This window comes from Panthera leo, chromosome A1 (assembly GCF_018350215.1).
Source record: "Panthera leo isolate Ple1 chromosome A1, P.leo_Ple1_pat1.1, whole genome shotgun sequence".
NCBI classification, from domain to species: Eukaryota; Metazoa; Chordata; class Mammalia; order Carnivora; family Felidae; genus Panthera; species Panthera leo.
The window spans coordinates 139,874,660-139,886,616 of NC_056679.1; the positions used below are offsets into that span (position 1 = coordinate 139,874,660).

General features: G+C 38.6%; 1 long non-coding RNA gene across 2 annotated transcripts in view; it reads left to right on the plus strand.

The window, feature by feature from the left end:
- Positions 1 to 5,256, plus strand: part of LOC122221775 — a 46,472-nt gene extending 41,216 nt beyond the window's left edge. Inside the window, exons 4-5 of one of the 2 annotated variants that reach the window (XR_006203430.1) lie at positions 515 to 620; positions 5,170 to 5,256. This is a non-coding gene — a long non-coding RNA (uncharacterized LOC122221775). Of the gene's footprint in view, positions 1 to 514; positions 692 to 5,169 lie in introns of those variants that run through there. The other variant, XR_006203428.1, reaches the window with a different exon arrangement.
- The last annotated feature ends 6,701 nt before the right edge of the window (positions 5,257 to 11,957 follow it).

An 11,957-nucleotide genomic window follows, 5' to 3' on the forward strand; every position in this document is an offset into this window, starting at 1 on the left:
ATTAATACCTTTTTAAAAAAACCTACAAGCTATGGATTTACCTCAATTTATTGAAAGTATGTTAACATTATTGAATATAATTAACAATATCTTAGTTTTCCCAACGTGGTAAGAGTATATTATGCTACAGAAGATGCCTCTTAATGCAAGAGTATGAGGTATAACTCATAGGTATTTGATCAGTTTGGGCAAAGCCTTTTTTTTTTTTTTTTTTTTTTTTTGAGAGAGAGAGAGCAAGCAGTGTGAGTGGGGGGAGAGGGACAGAGGGAGAGAGAGAGAGAGAATCTCAAGCAGTCTCCATGCTCAGCATGGAACCCCATGTGGGGCTCAATACCAGGACCCTGGGATCATGACCTGAGCTGAAATCAGTTGTTTAACTGACTGAGCCACCAAGGCACCCCACTGGCAGAGCTTTTTTGATATATTCCCAGAAATTGAGAAATTGGTATTTCTAATGATGGGTAACAAATCTCTTCACAATTCAGGATGATTTCCATTTCTTTGCTTTCAACAGAATTGGAGAAGATCTAATTGAGTTGTCAGCTGATGGATCACAGAAATAGTACTTGGAGATATGCTACTGTGTGGTTTTGGCATGTAAAGTGGAAGAAGTTCAAAGAGTTGAGTGACATTTTATAGCAAATTATGCTCCAATACTGTCTATTTATATATATGAATAAAGATTCCAAGAGTTCCCAAAAAACATATTAGAATTGGTACCAAACCCAATCTCATTATAGCAATAAATAATTACCCACCAAAACATGAAATGAAATGAAAAATCCTCATCCATTCAATTAACAAAATCATTTCTAATTTTAAAAATTTATTTAAAATTTGCAATACATTTATGTTGCTTTTGGTAAAGTATATACTAATAATACTTGTAGTAACAACTTAATCCAGAAGGAAAAATTTTACCTTGAAGGATGAAATGACACCAGTAAAAAATTTCAAGGATGAAGGTATTTTATGTGAAGATATTTTGTGGGGAAGGTGGAATGGAAATATGATTTCAGAGAGAAAAAAGAATGGTATAAAGTTTCTAAGTGTTGAAGATCAACTTGTTTATCTATCTATCTACCTATCTATCTATCTATCTATCTATTTTTTCCAATGGATGGTATTGGGTATCAATAGCTTTGGTATTTTCTTTGAATTACATTATTCCTTTATTTTAAGATGTCAATATTTACAATATGCCAGAAATCAAATCCTTTGAAACTGTTTAAATTTAAAATGATTTAGACGTGAATTAGCGTGTTGTGTGTGACTGGGTACATAGTTTCCCAAATTATTTTACAGGAATGTATAAGCGGGAGCTTGGGAACCGATTCTGTCTGCCTCTCTAGCCTTATCTGATGCTTCTCGCTCATTTTTCTCTCTACTTCTGACATATTCTGGTCCTTATTCAGTTCTCTAAATGCTCCCACTTGCTTCTTGCTTGGGAACTTTTCCCTCTTCCCTATCTACTCAGTGGCACCAATCTGCCCCCAGTACTAGCTCAACCACCCTTAACCAAATGATGTCCACTTCCTCCTTCTGAACCAAGCTTCAGTGATAGGTCTTAGGGAAACTTACCAAAGATGACCAAAGTTAGGTTCCCTAGAATGTCCCCTATCCCCATAACACCTTGATCTTTTCCTGTGTATCTCTTATCACAATTGTGATTTTAAAACTGATTTAAATCCCATAAGGGAAGGGACCGACTGACTTAATCACTGCTATATCCCCAAGAGAGTCTAGCATGGAAGTGGTGTTAAAGAAAAAATATTCATAACCCTTGTTAAAGATGGTAAGGTAGGCTTTATTCAGTACCAATGCAGTAGGGACCACTTGGGTAGGATTTTGCAGTGGGGAAGAGAGATTGGATTCAACTTCAAATACCCCACAGGCAAGTAGAAATTTATAGCCAAGGAATAGTGTGGGAGTCAGTGGATGGAAAATTACTTAGAGGAGACATCAGGGATCAGGGACATTTTGGCTAACCAAAGCTAACAGCATTCTTACTGAAGATGGGCCAGGGTGATGGGACACTGCCTGGGAGATGGTGGAGGTTGATCAGATATCAAGAGTGGGAGGTTCTAGTTAAATTGACTCAGCAGAATTCTTGCTAAGACTGGATTTTACAAGGAAGTACACAGATGGGGTGTAGGAGAAGGTTCAGGAACCTGACTCATGTTTGGTCAAGAATCTTTGTCATTGGGTGCATAGAAGTGACTCAATATTTGTTGGATAGATGAATAAACAATACTGCTTATCCTTCATAGCTGTGTGTGGCCACAGATACTTGCAGAGTATTGTTATTAATTAAAAAAGGAAGGATTTCTTTGTTGATGAAAGATCTGAAGGAAACCTTACTAATAGTTCTGGGAACCAAATAAGATTATGTACAGGAAAAGACTTTGGAAGAGTTAAAGTCGGTATTCACATGTTGGCTATTTCACACACACTCTCTGCATCAGGTGGATTCTCTGGTCAACAGTCAACCAAGATGGGCTTAAGCATGCAGGAAATTTGTTGAGGAAAATGCCTCTGAAGGATAAAGGAGAGGGAGAACAGAAGGAGGTAGGAGAGCTGCAGCCTGTGAAGCAAATTTGATACCTGTGAAGGAGAGGGGGAAGGAAGGAGGATTTGTCAGAGAATCTCAAACTGCAATGCACTTCTAAGAATGTATCAGCCTTATCAGTGGAGAGTTCTCTAGCCCAAGTCAACTGTTACAGGAGTCTCACATCCACAAGATGGATGGCACCAGTACCCCTGCCATGCACAGTCAAGTCTTGGAACAGTCCAGAGGAAGCATGGCCTTGGTGCAGACATGATGATGGATCCAGAGGGATGCAGCCGGGGCTTTTGGTCCACTCTATTCCTGCCAGCAGGAGATCTGAGTCGTCCATTCTCATGGCCACCACACACAAATATCTGGAGGAGCATAATCTGTGGTATCACTTTCTAATTTGTCTAGCAGGTCATTCTACATAGCACTGGGGGCATAGCTTACACTCTCTGATTTCCAGTTTATAATTCATGGGTGTATTTTCTTTGACAAAGGCTCAACTTATTCTATTAATGCCACTAAGTTTTCTGGCCTAACAGCTAGTTACCATCACTTCCTTGCCTAGTGCAGACAACATGGATCTCCCTTCTTTGTGACCACCAGTCCGTTTACTACCTGCAACTGACAGATTAGTTCTTGGTTATTCCAGTGTTGGGTTAGGAAACAGTAAAAAGCTAATGAGGAATAAAGGCAGGCCTTTAACAAACATACTTTTTTTTTTTAAGTTTATTTATTTATTTTGTGAGAGAGAGAGAGGAGGGGAGGGGCAGAGAGAGACAGAGACAGAGAGAGACAGAGAGTCCCAAGCAGGCTATGGCACTGTCAGCACAGAGCCCGAGTTGGGGCTTGAACTCACAAACTGTGAGATCATGACATGAGCCGAAATCAAGAGTTGGTTGGTTAACTGACTTAGCCACCCAGGCGCCCCATAGCTAACAGACTTTCATTGTTGTAAAAGCTATCTGTGTTAAACGCTTTTAATTTTATAACAAACAATGGGAATTCAAAGGGACAGAATATAGAAACATTTATCTATGAAAGCTTGTCCAGTAGCTGATAACTGTTATCTGGCAGAGTTCCTCTTTGGAGAAGTATGGAGACACAGGAAATAGTATCTTAGCCCTCAGAAAGGCCAGAGAAGACCAGTTCCTGTCTTCTCCTTAGGGATTCATTGGTCCCCAGTAGTTCTAACTGAACCATCAGTTCTATTTGTCTTGAGAAGAATTTTGTTAATGGTTCTGCTACTCTCCACTGTGAAGTTACCCTTGGAATAATAGTTTTGAGTATGATCACAATGGTGATGCCACATGGGTCAGTTTGCACTCTTGCATGACCCAGACTTCACAGAACTTGATATTAGGCCTAGCTCTGTAGTCTCTTTTGGAGATATGTAATTATAAGTCAGTCATGTAGAGCACTAATACCAATCATATGAAGGCTTAATATTAAAATACCACTGATTAGAGAAATGAGTGAAGGGGCTCACAAGGAAACAAAACTAAACAAAAACTAAAAATACATGCATACATATATAAATGCCTACATTACCTTGCACACACTATGTGTTTTTTTTTTAATTTTTTTTTTTAACGTTTATTTATTTTTGAGACAGAGAGAGACAGAGCATGAGCAGGGGAGGGTCAGAGAGAGAGGGAGACACAGAATCTGAAACGGGCTCCAGGCTCTGAGCTGTCAGCACAGAGCCCGATGCGGGGCTCGAACCCACGGACCGTGAGATCATGACCTGAGCCGAAGTCGGCCGCTTAACCGACTGAGCCACCCAGGTGCCCCCACACTATGTGTTTTTAAAAAACCTCTCTTGATTTCTCTCTTGTTTTATGGATTGCCATGGTGATAGGAAGGGGAGAGAATTAGGAAAGAACTAGAATTGTGATATTTGAAGCTTATAAAATCCATGTGAACATTTATTTGACCTGGTCATTGACTAATCCCTATTATGTGAAAGATACTATCTATTGAAAAAGGTGTCCTCGGGGCACCTGGGTGGCTCAGTTGGTTAAGCATCTGACTTCGTCTCAGGTCATGATCTTGTGGTTCTTGGGTTCAAGCCCCGTGTCGGGCTCTGTGCTGACAGCTCAGAGCCTGGAGCCTGCTTCAGATTCTGTGTCTCCCTCTCTCTCTGCCCCTCCCCCATTCACAGTCTGTCTCTCTCATAAATGAAACATTAAAAAAATGAAAAAAATAAATAGAAGACGAAGGTCTCCTCCTAGCACCCACCCAGTCTTCCCAGGACTTCAGAGATTGTTGCTGATGGAGAATAGGTTCTTGCATCTGTAACACTTTTTGATTTTAGCCATACAATATTTGGCAAGAAGAACAAAAGCTATAATATCCTGGGTTTATCTGAGGGTGTTTAATGGTGATAAGCAGGCATTGGAGAAGCTCAAATGGAGAAAACCTTTTGGCTGCCCTTTCAGCATGCAGAAAGAACCTGTGCTATGGACACAGAGGGGGGAAGGAGAGGGAGAGACAGAGACAGAGAGAGAGAGAGAGAGGAAGCTCTAACCATCATAGCCACATTAATACTGCAGAGCTGACCAGAGGGAAGCAAAACCTTTCATGCTAATCGCTGTTGATGATTTAATCCTCAGTGACTATGCATGAACAAGTGCATGGACCAAGAGTGATGGCTGTCTGTGACCAGACATGAGGGACTTTGAGGAAAGAAGACATCATGGCACCATGGAAAAAGAAGGAAGAGGGACAAGGACAATGGGATTCAGTATCCTAGATACTGCTTCCTAGTCACTCTGGTTAAGATAGCTTCCTGAACTGTGCTCTACAGAACACCAGTTCTATGAAACATTGAGATAGGACACACCAAGAAGAGGATTCCATGGCAGATAAATTAGGGAAATGCTACCTACCGTATCCTCCCAGTTGACAATATGTAATATGTGTTAGTTGTATGAAGTAAAGAAAATATTCTAACTTTATTTAAACCCAGTGTTTCTTAAACCTTTTTGAATATAGAACCTTATTTTTGTTTGCTCATTTGGATATTTATTATTAGCATCTCAAGGGAAGTATGTCCTGTTGAACAGTATGGAAATAATGTATTATTAGTTAATGTGTGGAGCCATGAGAACTGGCTTTCAGAACCCAATAAATGGTCTTTTGAGTTCTTGACTATGTACCAAACCCTACATACGTATCAAGGTCATCTGGTGGAATTTGAAAAAAAAAATGCCTATTCCTGATCTCACCCCAGATCTAAGTAATCTGAATCCAGGTGATAAGACCTTAGAGTCTGTATTTTAAAAATGTTTCCCAGATAATTCTTTTTTTTTTAATTTTTTAAAAAAATGTTTATTTCTGAGACATAGACAGAGCATGAGTTGGGGGGTGGGGGCAGAGAGAGAGGGAGACACAGAATCTGAAGCAGGCTCCAGGCTCTGAGCTGTCAGCACAGAGCCTGATGCGGGGCTTGAACTCACAGACTGTGAGATCATGATCTGAGCTGAAGTCGGACGCTCAACCGACTGAGCCACCCAGGCACCCCTCCCAAATAATTCTTATGAGCCAGCCCAGTACTGTTCTATGGATCAGCATTTAGAAACCATTAAATTATAGAATTTAGGCTCAGTTGTTCCAATAAAGTTTTTGTTGCCTCTGTGAAGTTCAGGCTACATGATCCGTGTAGGTGTAGTGTCATATATACCTAAACTGAATATAGCCTACCTATGTATTCATGTCAAAATTCTGGGGCTCAAAGTAGGCAAAATGTGATTTTTCTCCCTCTAGCATTCTTCTTTAACAAAGCTAATTTTTGTCTAAATGTGTTGTCTTTTATTTTTAACTTGAAAAAATGTTATTGAAGGAATTGAATGAAGGGTTGATAAAGACAGGATAGCATACAAAATAATCTTTTAAGTCTTCAAGATGGAAGGATTTCATCTAGGGAAGTATAGCTCAAACTACCCTTTTAGTATGTTAGTAGGAACGACTCATATCAATGAACATGGAGTGGCATTTAAGTGCGGAGAAACGTGGCATTCTTTATAGGGGAATCTACTCATGTGGTCTGCACCTGAGCATCTTCCATAGATGTCAGCATCATTCTTATGGTTCAGCTTGACCATTTACTTGAAGGTAGTGAAGCATGACAGCTGACGGTTCTGATAGATTCCTTAAACTTATCTAATATTCCGTTCCGTGGTCAGAAGCAACTGTGTCCAATAACTGTGATGTTGTGAGTAATGGTTCAGAGTGGTGATAGTTATACTAGAGTAGGTGGGATTGGTACTTTAAGAAAAATTCTACTAACATAAAAAAATCTAGAATGTTTCTGCAATATGAAGTCATTTTATAATCAAAATAAAATATGAGAAAGATAAAATTTTGGTCCAATACATTGGAGGATAATTCACATTTGGTAGGTTATTCAGAGTAACTTCACATATGATGTTTTTTTTACGGTCTTTTATATATGGGAATTAATTCCAAGATAACAAACTTAGATCAGAAGATCCTGAACACTGTTAGATAAGAATTTTGCTTCTGGGGCACCTGGGCAGCTCAGTTGGTTGAGTGTCCAACTTTGACTCAGATCATGATCTCACATTTTGTGAGTTTGCCCCCACTTTGGGCTCACTGCTGTCAGCACAGAGCCTACTTGGGATCCCCTGTCCCACTCTCTCACTGCCCCTCCCCTGATCTCTCTCTCTCTCTCAAAAAAATAAATGAACATTTAAGAAAAAGAATTTTGCTTCTGAAACAGAAATTGTCAGATGATACTTTAAGCAGGGCTTCTGAAGCTTTAAGGTACATACTAATCAGCTGGGATTTTGTTAAAATTCAGATTCTGACTGAGGAGAGCAGAGGCGGGGCCTCATATTCTGCATTTCTAGCAAGCTCCCAGGTGATCTGATGCTTTATGGACCATAATGAGGTTCTAAGGTTTTTGGAAAGCTTTTCTCTTTGGGGGCATATTATATGATTTGGCTATCAGATTGGTAATACGTGGTATGAATTGGTGACAATACATTGTTAATCAGTTTATCATGTGTATAGACAGGATGGACACAGGAATTATTAAATTTATATTGAGTTGTTATTACATTGAGTTAATTTTGTTATCGATGATATGAAAGAGATTAGTGCTATATCATAAATATTCCAGATTTTTTTTCACAGTTTGCCTTTTTTAAAAATTTTATTTACTATGGTTATCCAGATGCACATTTTAAGTTTGGATTGCTTCTGGGTTCTGAGTCATGTTTGGAAGGACTTTCAATCCAAAATTCTAAAAATATTCACCCATAATTCATACACAAATTATGAGCTGAAGCTTAGGATCCTCCCAACAAGAATGAAAGTAGCTATTGTCTTTTTGTGAGAATAGTCACTGGGGAATACTTAAGCTTTTTTTATTTTTTGCATTTTACCTGGTGACATTCTTGGCATATGTTTGTTGTTCTATTTAATGTGCATGAGTTGGAGATTGTAAATCTGATAGAAACGAGAAAGGGGCAAAGGAAATTGGAATAATAAAAGTTTATCAAGGATATATACCAGCACTTAATTGTTAAATAGCACTGATCTGCACAATGCTTTGACCATAAGATATGGTTGAAGAATAAAATAAATTTATACATAATGTTAAAACAGACATATTAATAGTTGTATTGCCAGTACTGACTGCAGTAGCATGGACTAATATTTGAGAAAATGTTGTGTTATTTTCCTGCATAGCCATCCCCTGGGAACACAGGATTTTTCTCACTGCAAGGATTTCTGTCTTGAAAGGCACTCTATGGGGCTCCTGGGTGGCTCAGTTGGTTAAGTGTCCGACTTAGGCTCAGGTCATGATCTCGCAGTCTGTGAGTTTGAATTCCCATCAGACTCTGTGCTGACAGCTCCGAACCTGGAGCCTGCTTCGGATTCTATGTCTCCTCTCTCTGCCTCTCTCTGGCTCACATTTTCTCTATCAAAAATAAATAAGCATTAGGAATTTTTTTTTAAAGAAAGAATTTAAAAGAATTAAAAGAATGCTCTCTACCAGAGAGCCATTATAGACTTTTAATGTAGTAATAATACTATTTTACATATTCTAAAAAGATTATTTTCAAAGGATGGCTCTCATGGGTTGGTTTAGGTTTTGTAGGGCCTGAAGATTAATCAAATTTTTAGACCTTCATTAAGAAAATAATGCAAAATAGGTACAGATGTGAAAATTCATTTAGAATTAGAGAAGGTAATCAAAATAAGTTATAAATTCAAAAAGCTGACAAATATACAAGTATCATAAAAATCGAGAAAAGTAACAAAATATTAATTAAAACACAAATTGCTTGACATATCTCTCTAGTACTTAATTCCTACTGTTTTGTTTTATTTTGTTTTGGTGGGAGATGCTGTATAATCTTTGATCATGCACTTTACATGATAATGGTTTTGTACTATTTTCTATAGAGGGAGTAGAAAGAGAATTTCATCTTTCTTTTATCATAACTGATCAAAATAGAAAAGTTTTAGTTTCACTACTCATTGGTAATGTCATGTAATAATTCGGGTTCTTCTTGAATTTTGGAAAATTTCTCTTAAGTTTCTTTTACATATGAGCAGTAAGATTTCAGGATATATAATAATATATATCTTCTAAATTGCTTTTTAGAAATTGCTCCAATTTCTACTTATTGCTTCCTGATAAGGAAGCAATTAAATTTGGGGAGCATTGTTTTCAGTCTTCCTAAAGTCTACACTTTTCTTTTGAATTGATTGAAAATGTATTTTGATCCCCTTTTTATTTTCTTCTATTGCTGGCTTATTTTTTTTTTTAATTTTTTTAACATCTATTTATTTTTGAGACAGAGGGAGACAGAGCATGAACGGGGGAGGGTCAGAGAGAGGGAGACACAGAATCTGAAACAGGCTCCAGGCTCTGAGCTGTCAGCACAGAACCCGACGCGGGGCTCAAACTCACAGACCGTGAGATCATGACCTGAGCTGAAGTCAGCCGCTTAACCGACTGAGCCACCCAGGCGCCCCGATTGCTGGCTTATTTAAAAATAAATCTCATTTTAGTGAGCAGGCATTTTATTGCCATACAATTATTTATTATCTTACAGTTTTCTCACTCAGTATCCCATGATCTCTGTTCTGAAAGGCAATATGTTATTTTTTGCCCAAACCACAAATGATTCTGCTAAAGGTTTTTTTAATGCCTCAAATTGAGCTGTCATCTAGTTCACTGATCCAACAAAAGAGTGATAATACATTTTATATAAATAATTTAGGAAGATTCCTCTTGCCAAAACAAAAAGTGCCTTTAAAAATAAGCCAATATTAAGAGCAAAAATTCAGAAAAGAATATTACAGCAAATCCACGAATGGTATTTCACATTTATCTTAGGCTTTATGCATGAAAGCAATACCATGTATTGCAAGCAGTTAACTTTATTTTAATATCAGGTTCTTAATTCACAATATTATGTAGCAATTGAGCAGACTGAGTAAGAGAACAAATGTTCTTTTATAGAAAATATGGCAAAAAGCAATCACCAAACATGTAGATTAAGTTTTCCTCAACTGGCTAGTATATGAGCAATACAGTTTGTTGTTGGAATATGCTGGTATTTTATATTAACTCAGAATACATGGTGGCTTATGTCAGGGGTTGACAGACTTTTTCTGTACAAGGCCAATAGAAAATATTTTAGGCTTTGTGGGGCCACTGGGCTTCTGTTGGAACTATTCAACTCTGCCATTATAGTACAAAAGCAACCATAGGCAACGAGTAAACAGTGGTGTGGCAGTGTACCAATAAAACTGCTTATCACAACAGGAGGGCAGGAGGGGTAGAGTTTGCCGACCCCTGGCCTATATGCTAGATGTGACAGACATAGGAAGCATTGCTCCAGGATGTCATTGAGAGTTCAAGCATGATTGCTAGGAAATATAGGAACATTTATAAGAGAATGTTACAGGGGCGCCTGGGTGGCTCGGTTGGTGAAGTGTCTGACTCTTGATTTTGGCTCAGATCATGGTCTCATGAGATCGAACCCCACATTGGGCTCTGTGCTTGGGATTCTGTCCCTCTCTCTCTGTCCTTTCTCCACTCTCTCTCTCTCTCTCTCTCAAAATAAATAAATAAACATTTAAAAACTCTATATTACAAAAAACATGAAGAAATCATATATTAAACATGGCAAGTAAATAAAACCCATACTTAGATAAAATCTGAAATAATGTCATAAAAATTTCAAAGCTGGTAGAAAGAGACGAGAAAAGACTAAGATCTAATAGAGCAGCCTCTCTCCTCTCAAGGCAAGAGGGAGAATAATTCAGAGGATACGGATGGTAAGTAGGGACTAAAGAGCATTTACTGCAGCTCAGACTCAGACTGGTCTTAATGTCACACCCCCAGGAGAAAGTACCTTGTTCCCTTAGTTACCTAGATTGGAATGAACCACTGAGCTGGACTTAGCTTGGTGTGAAGTGAGTAGTCCCTACTTGGTCTCACCTGCCCTTTCCACCAGTGATGATCCTGAGATTACCCAAACCTAACCCAGATTATGATGACCCAAGGCCCGCTGACTTTATTTATCCGCCCCCCCCCCAGGTATACTTAGATATATCAGAGAGGTCCTGAGGTGCTTCCTTCTACGTGGTGAGCCCTACTTCCTCACCCTCCTGCCCTCCGTTTTCCCTGGCACACCTTCACAGTGGTGCCTCTCTGGCTGATGGCCCTTGTGCTTTGCAGAGCACAGCTGACCCCCACTGCTTCAGGAGAAGAGATCCATTTTTTCTCCTTGTAGAGATGACATTCAGTTTTAACCACGCTGTAGTGGCTTTAATGGATACAGATCTATTTTTGTCACAAGACAAATTTGGAGGTATATAGCCTTGACTCCTTTTGTGCCACCATTCTTAGCCTGTGATTTTTATCCTCATGGTTGAAAATGGCTGCTTTCATCCTCAGATCATGTCCACAGTCCAGGCAGGATCAAGGTAGATGAGGAAGAGTTGGCACTAGCAGACGATTACTTATGTAATTTTGCCCAGGCTTTCTCAAATGGTCATATTTGTTTGCCATTGAGTCTGAGGAATGTATATATATATATATATATATATATATATATATATATATATACACACACACACACACACACACACACACACACACACAGTGGTTGGGTTAGCCAAATTGTACTGAATTCACAATCTCTTATCTATTTGATTCCATGAGCAGGACAGACCTTTCCCCTAAGTTATCCAAAGTATAGTAGAGATTAGGCTATAGCTTTGGAAAAATAGCTCTTTATTTCAACTAGTTTATGACTCCAAAGAAGCTACAGAAATAGTAACATAGATCCTGTATTCCCTTTAAATAGCTTCCCCAAATGATAATATCTTACATGAATATAGTATATCATAA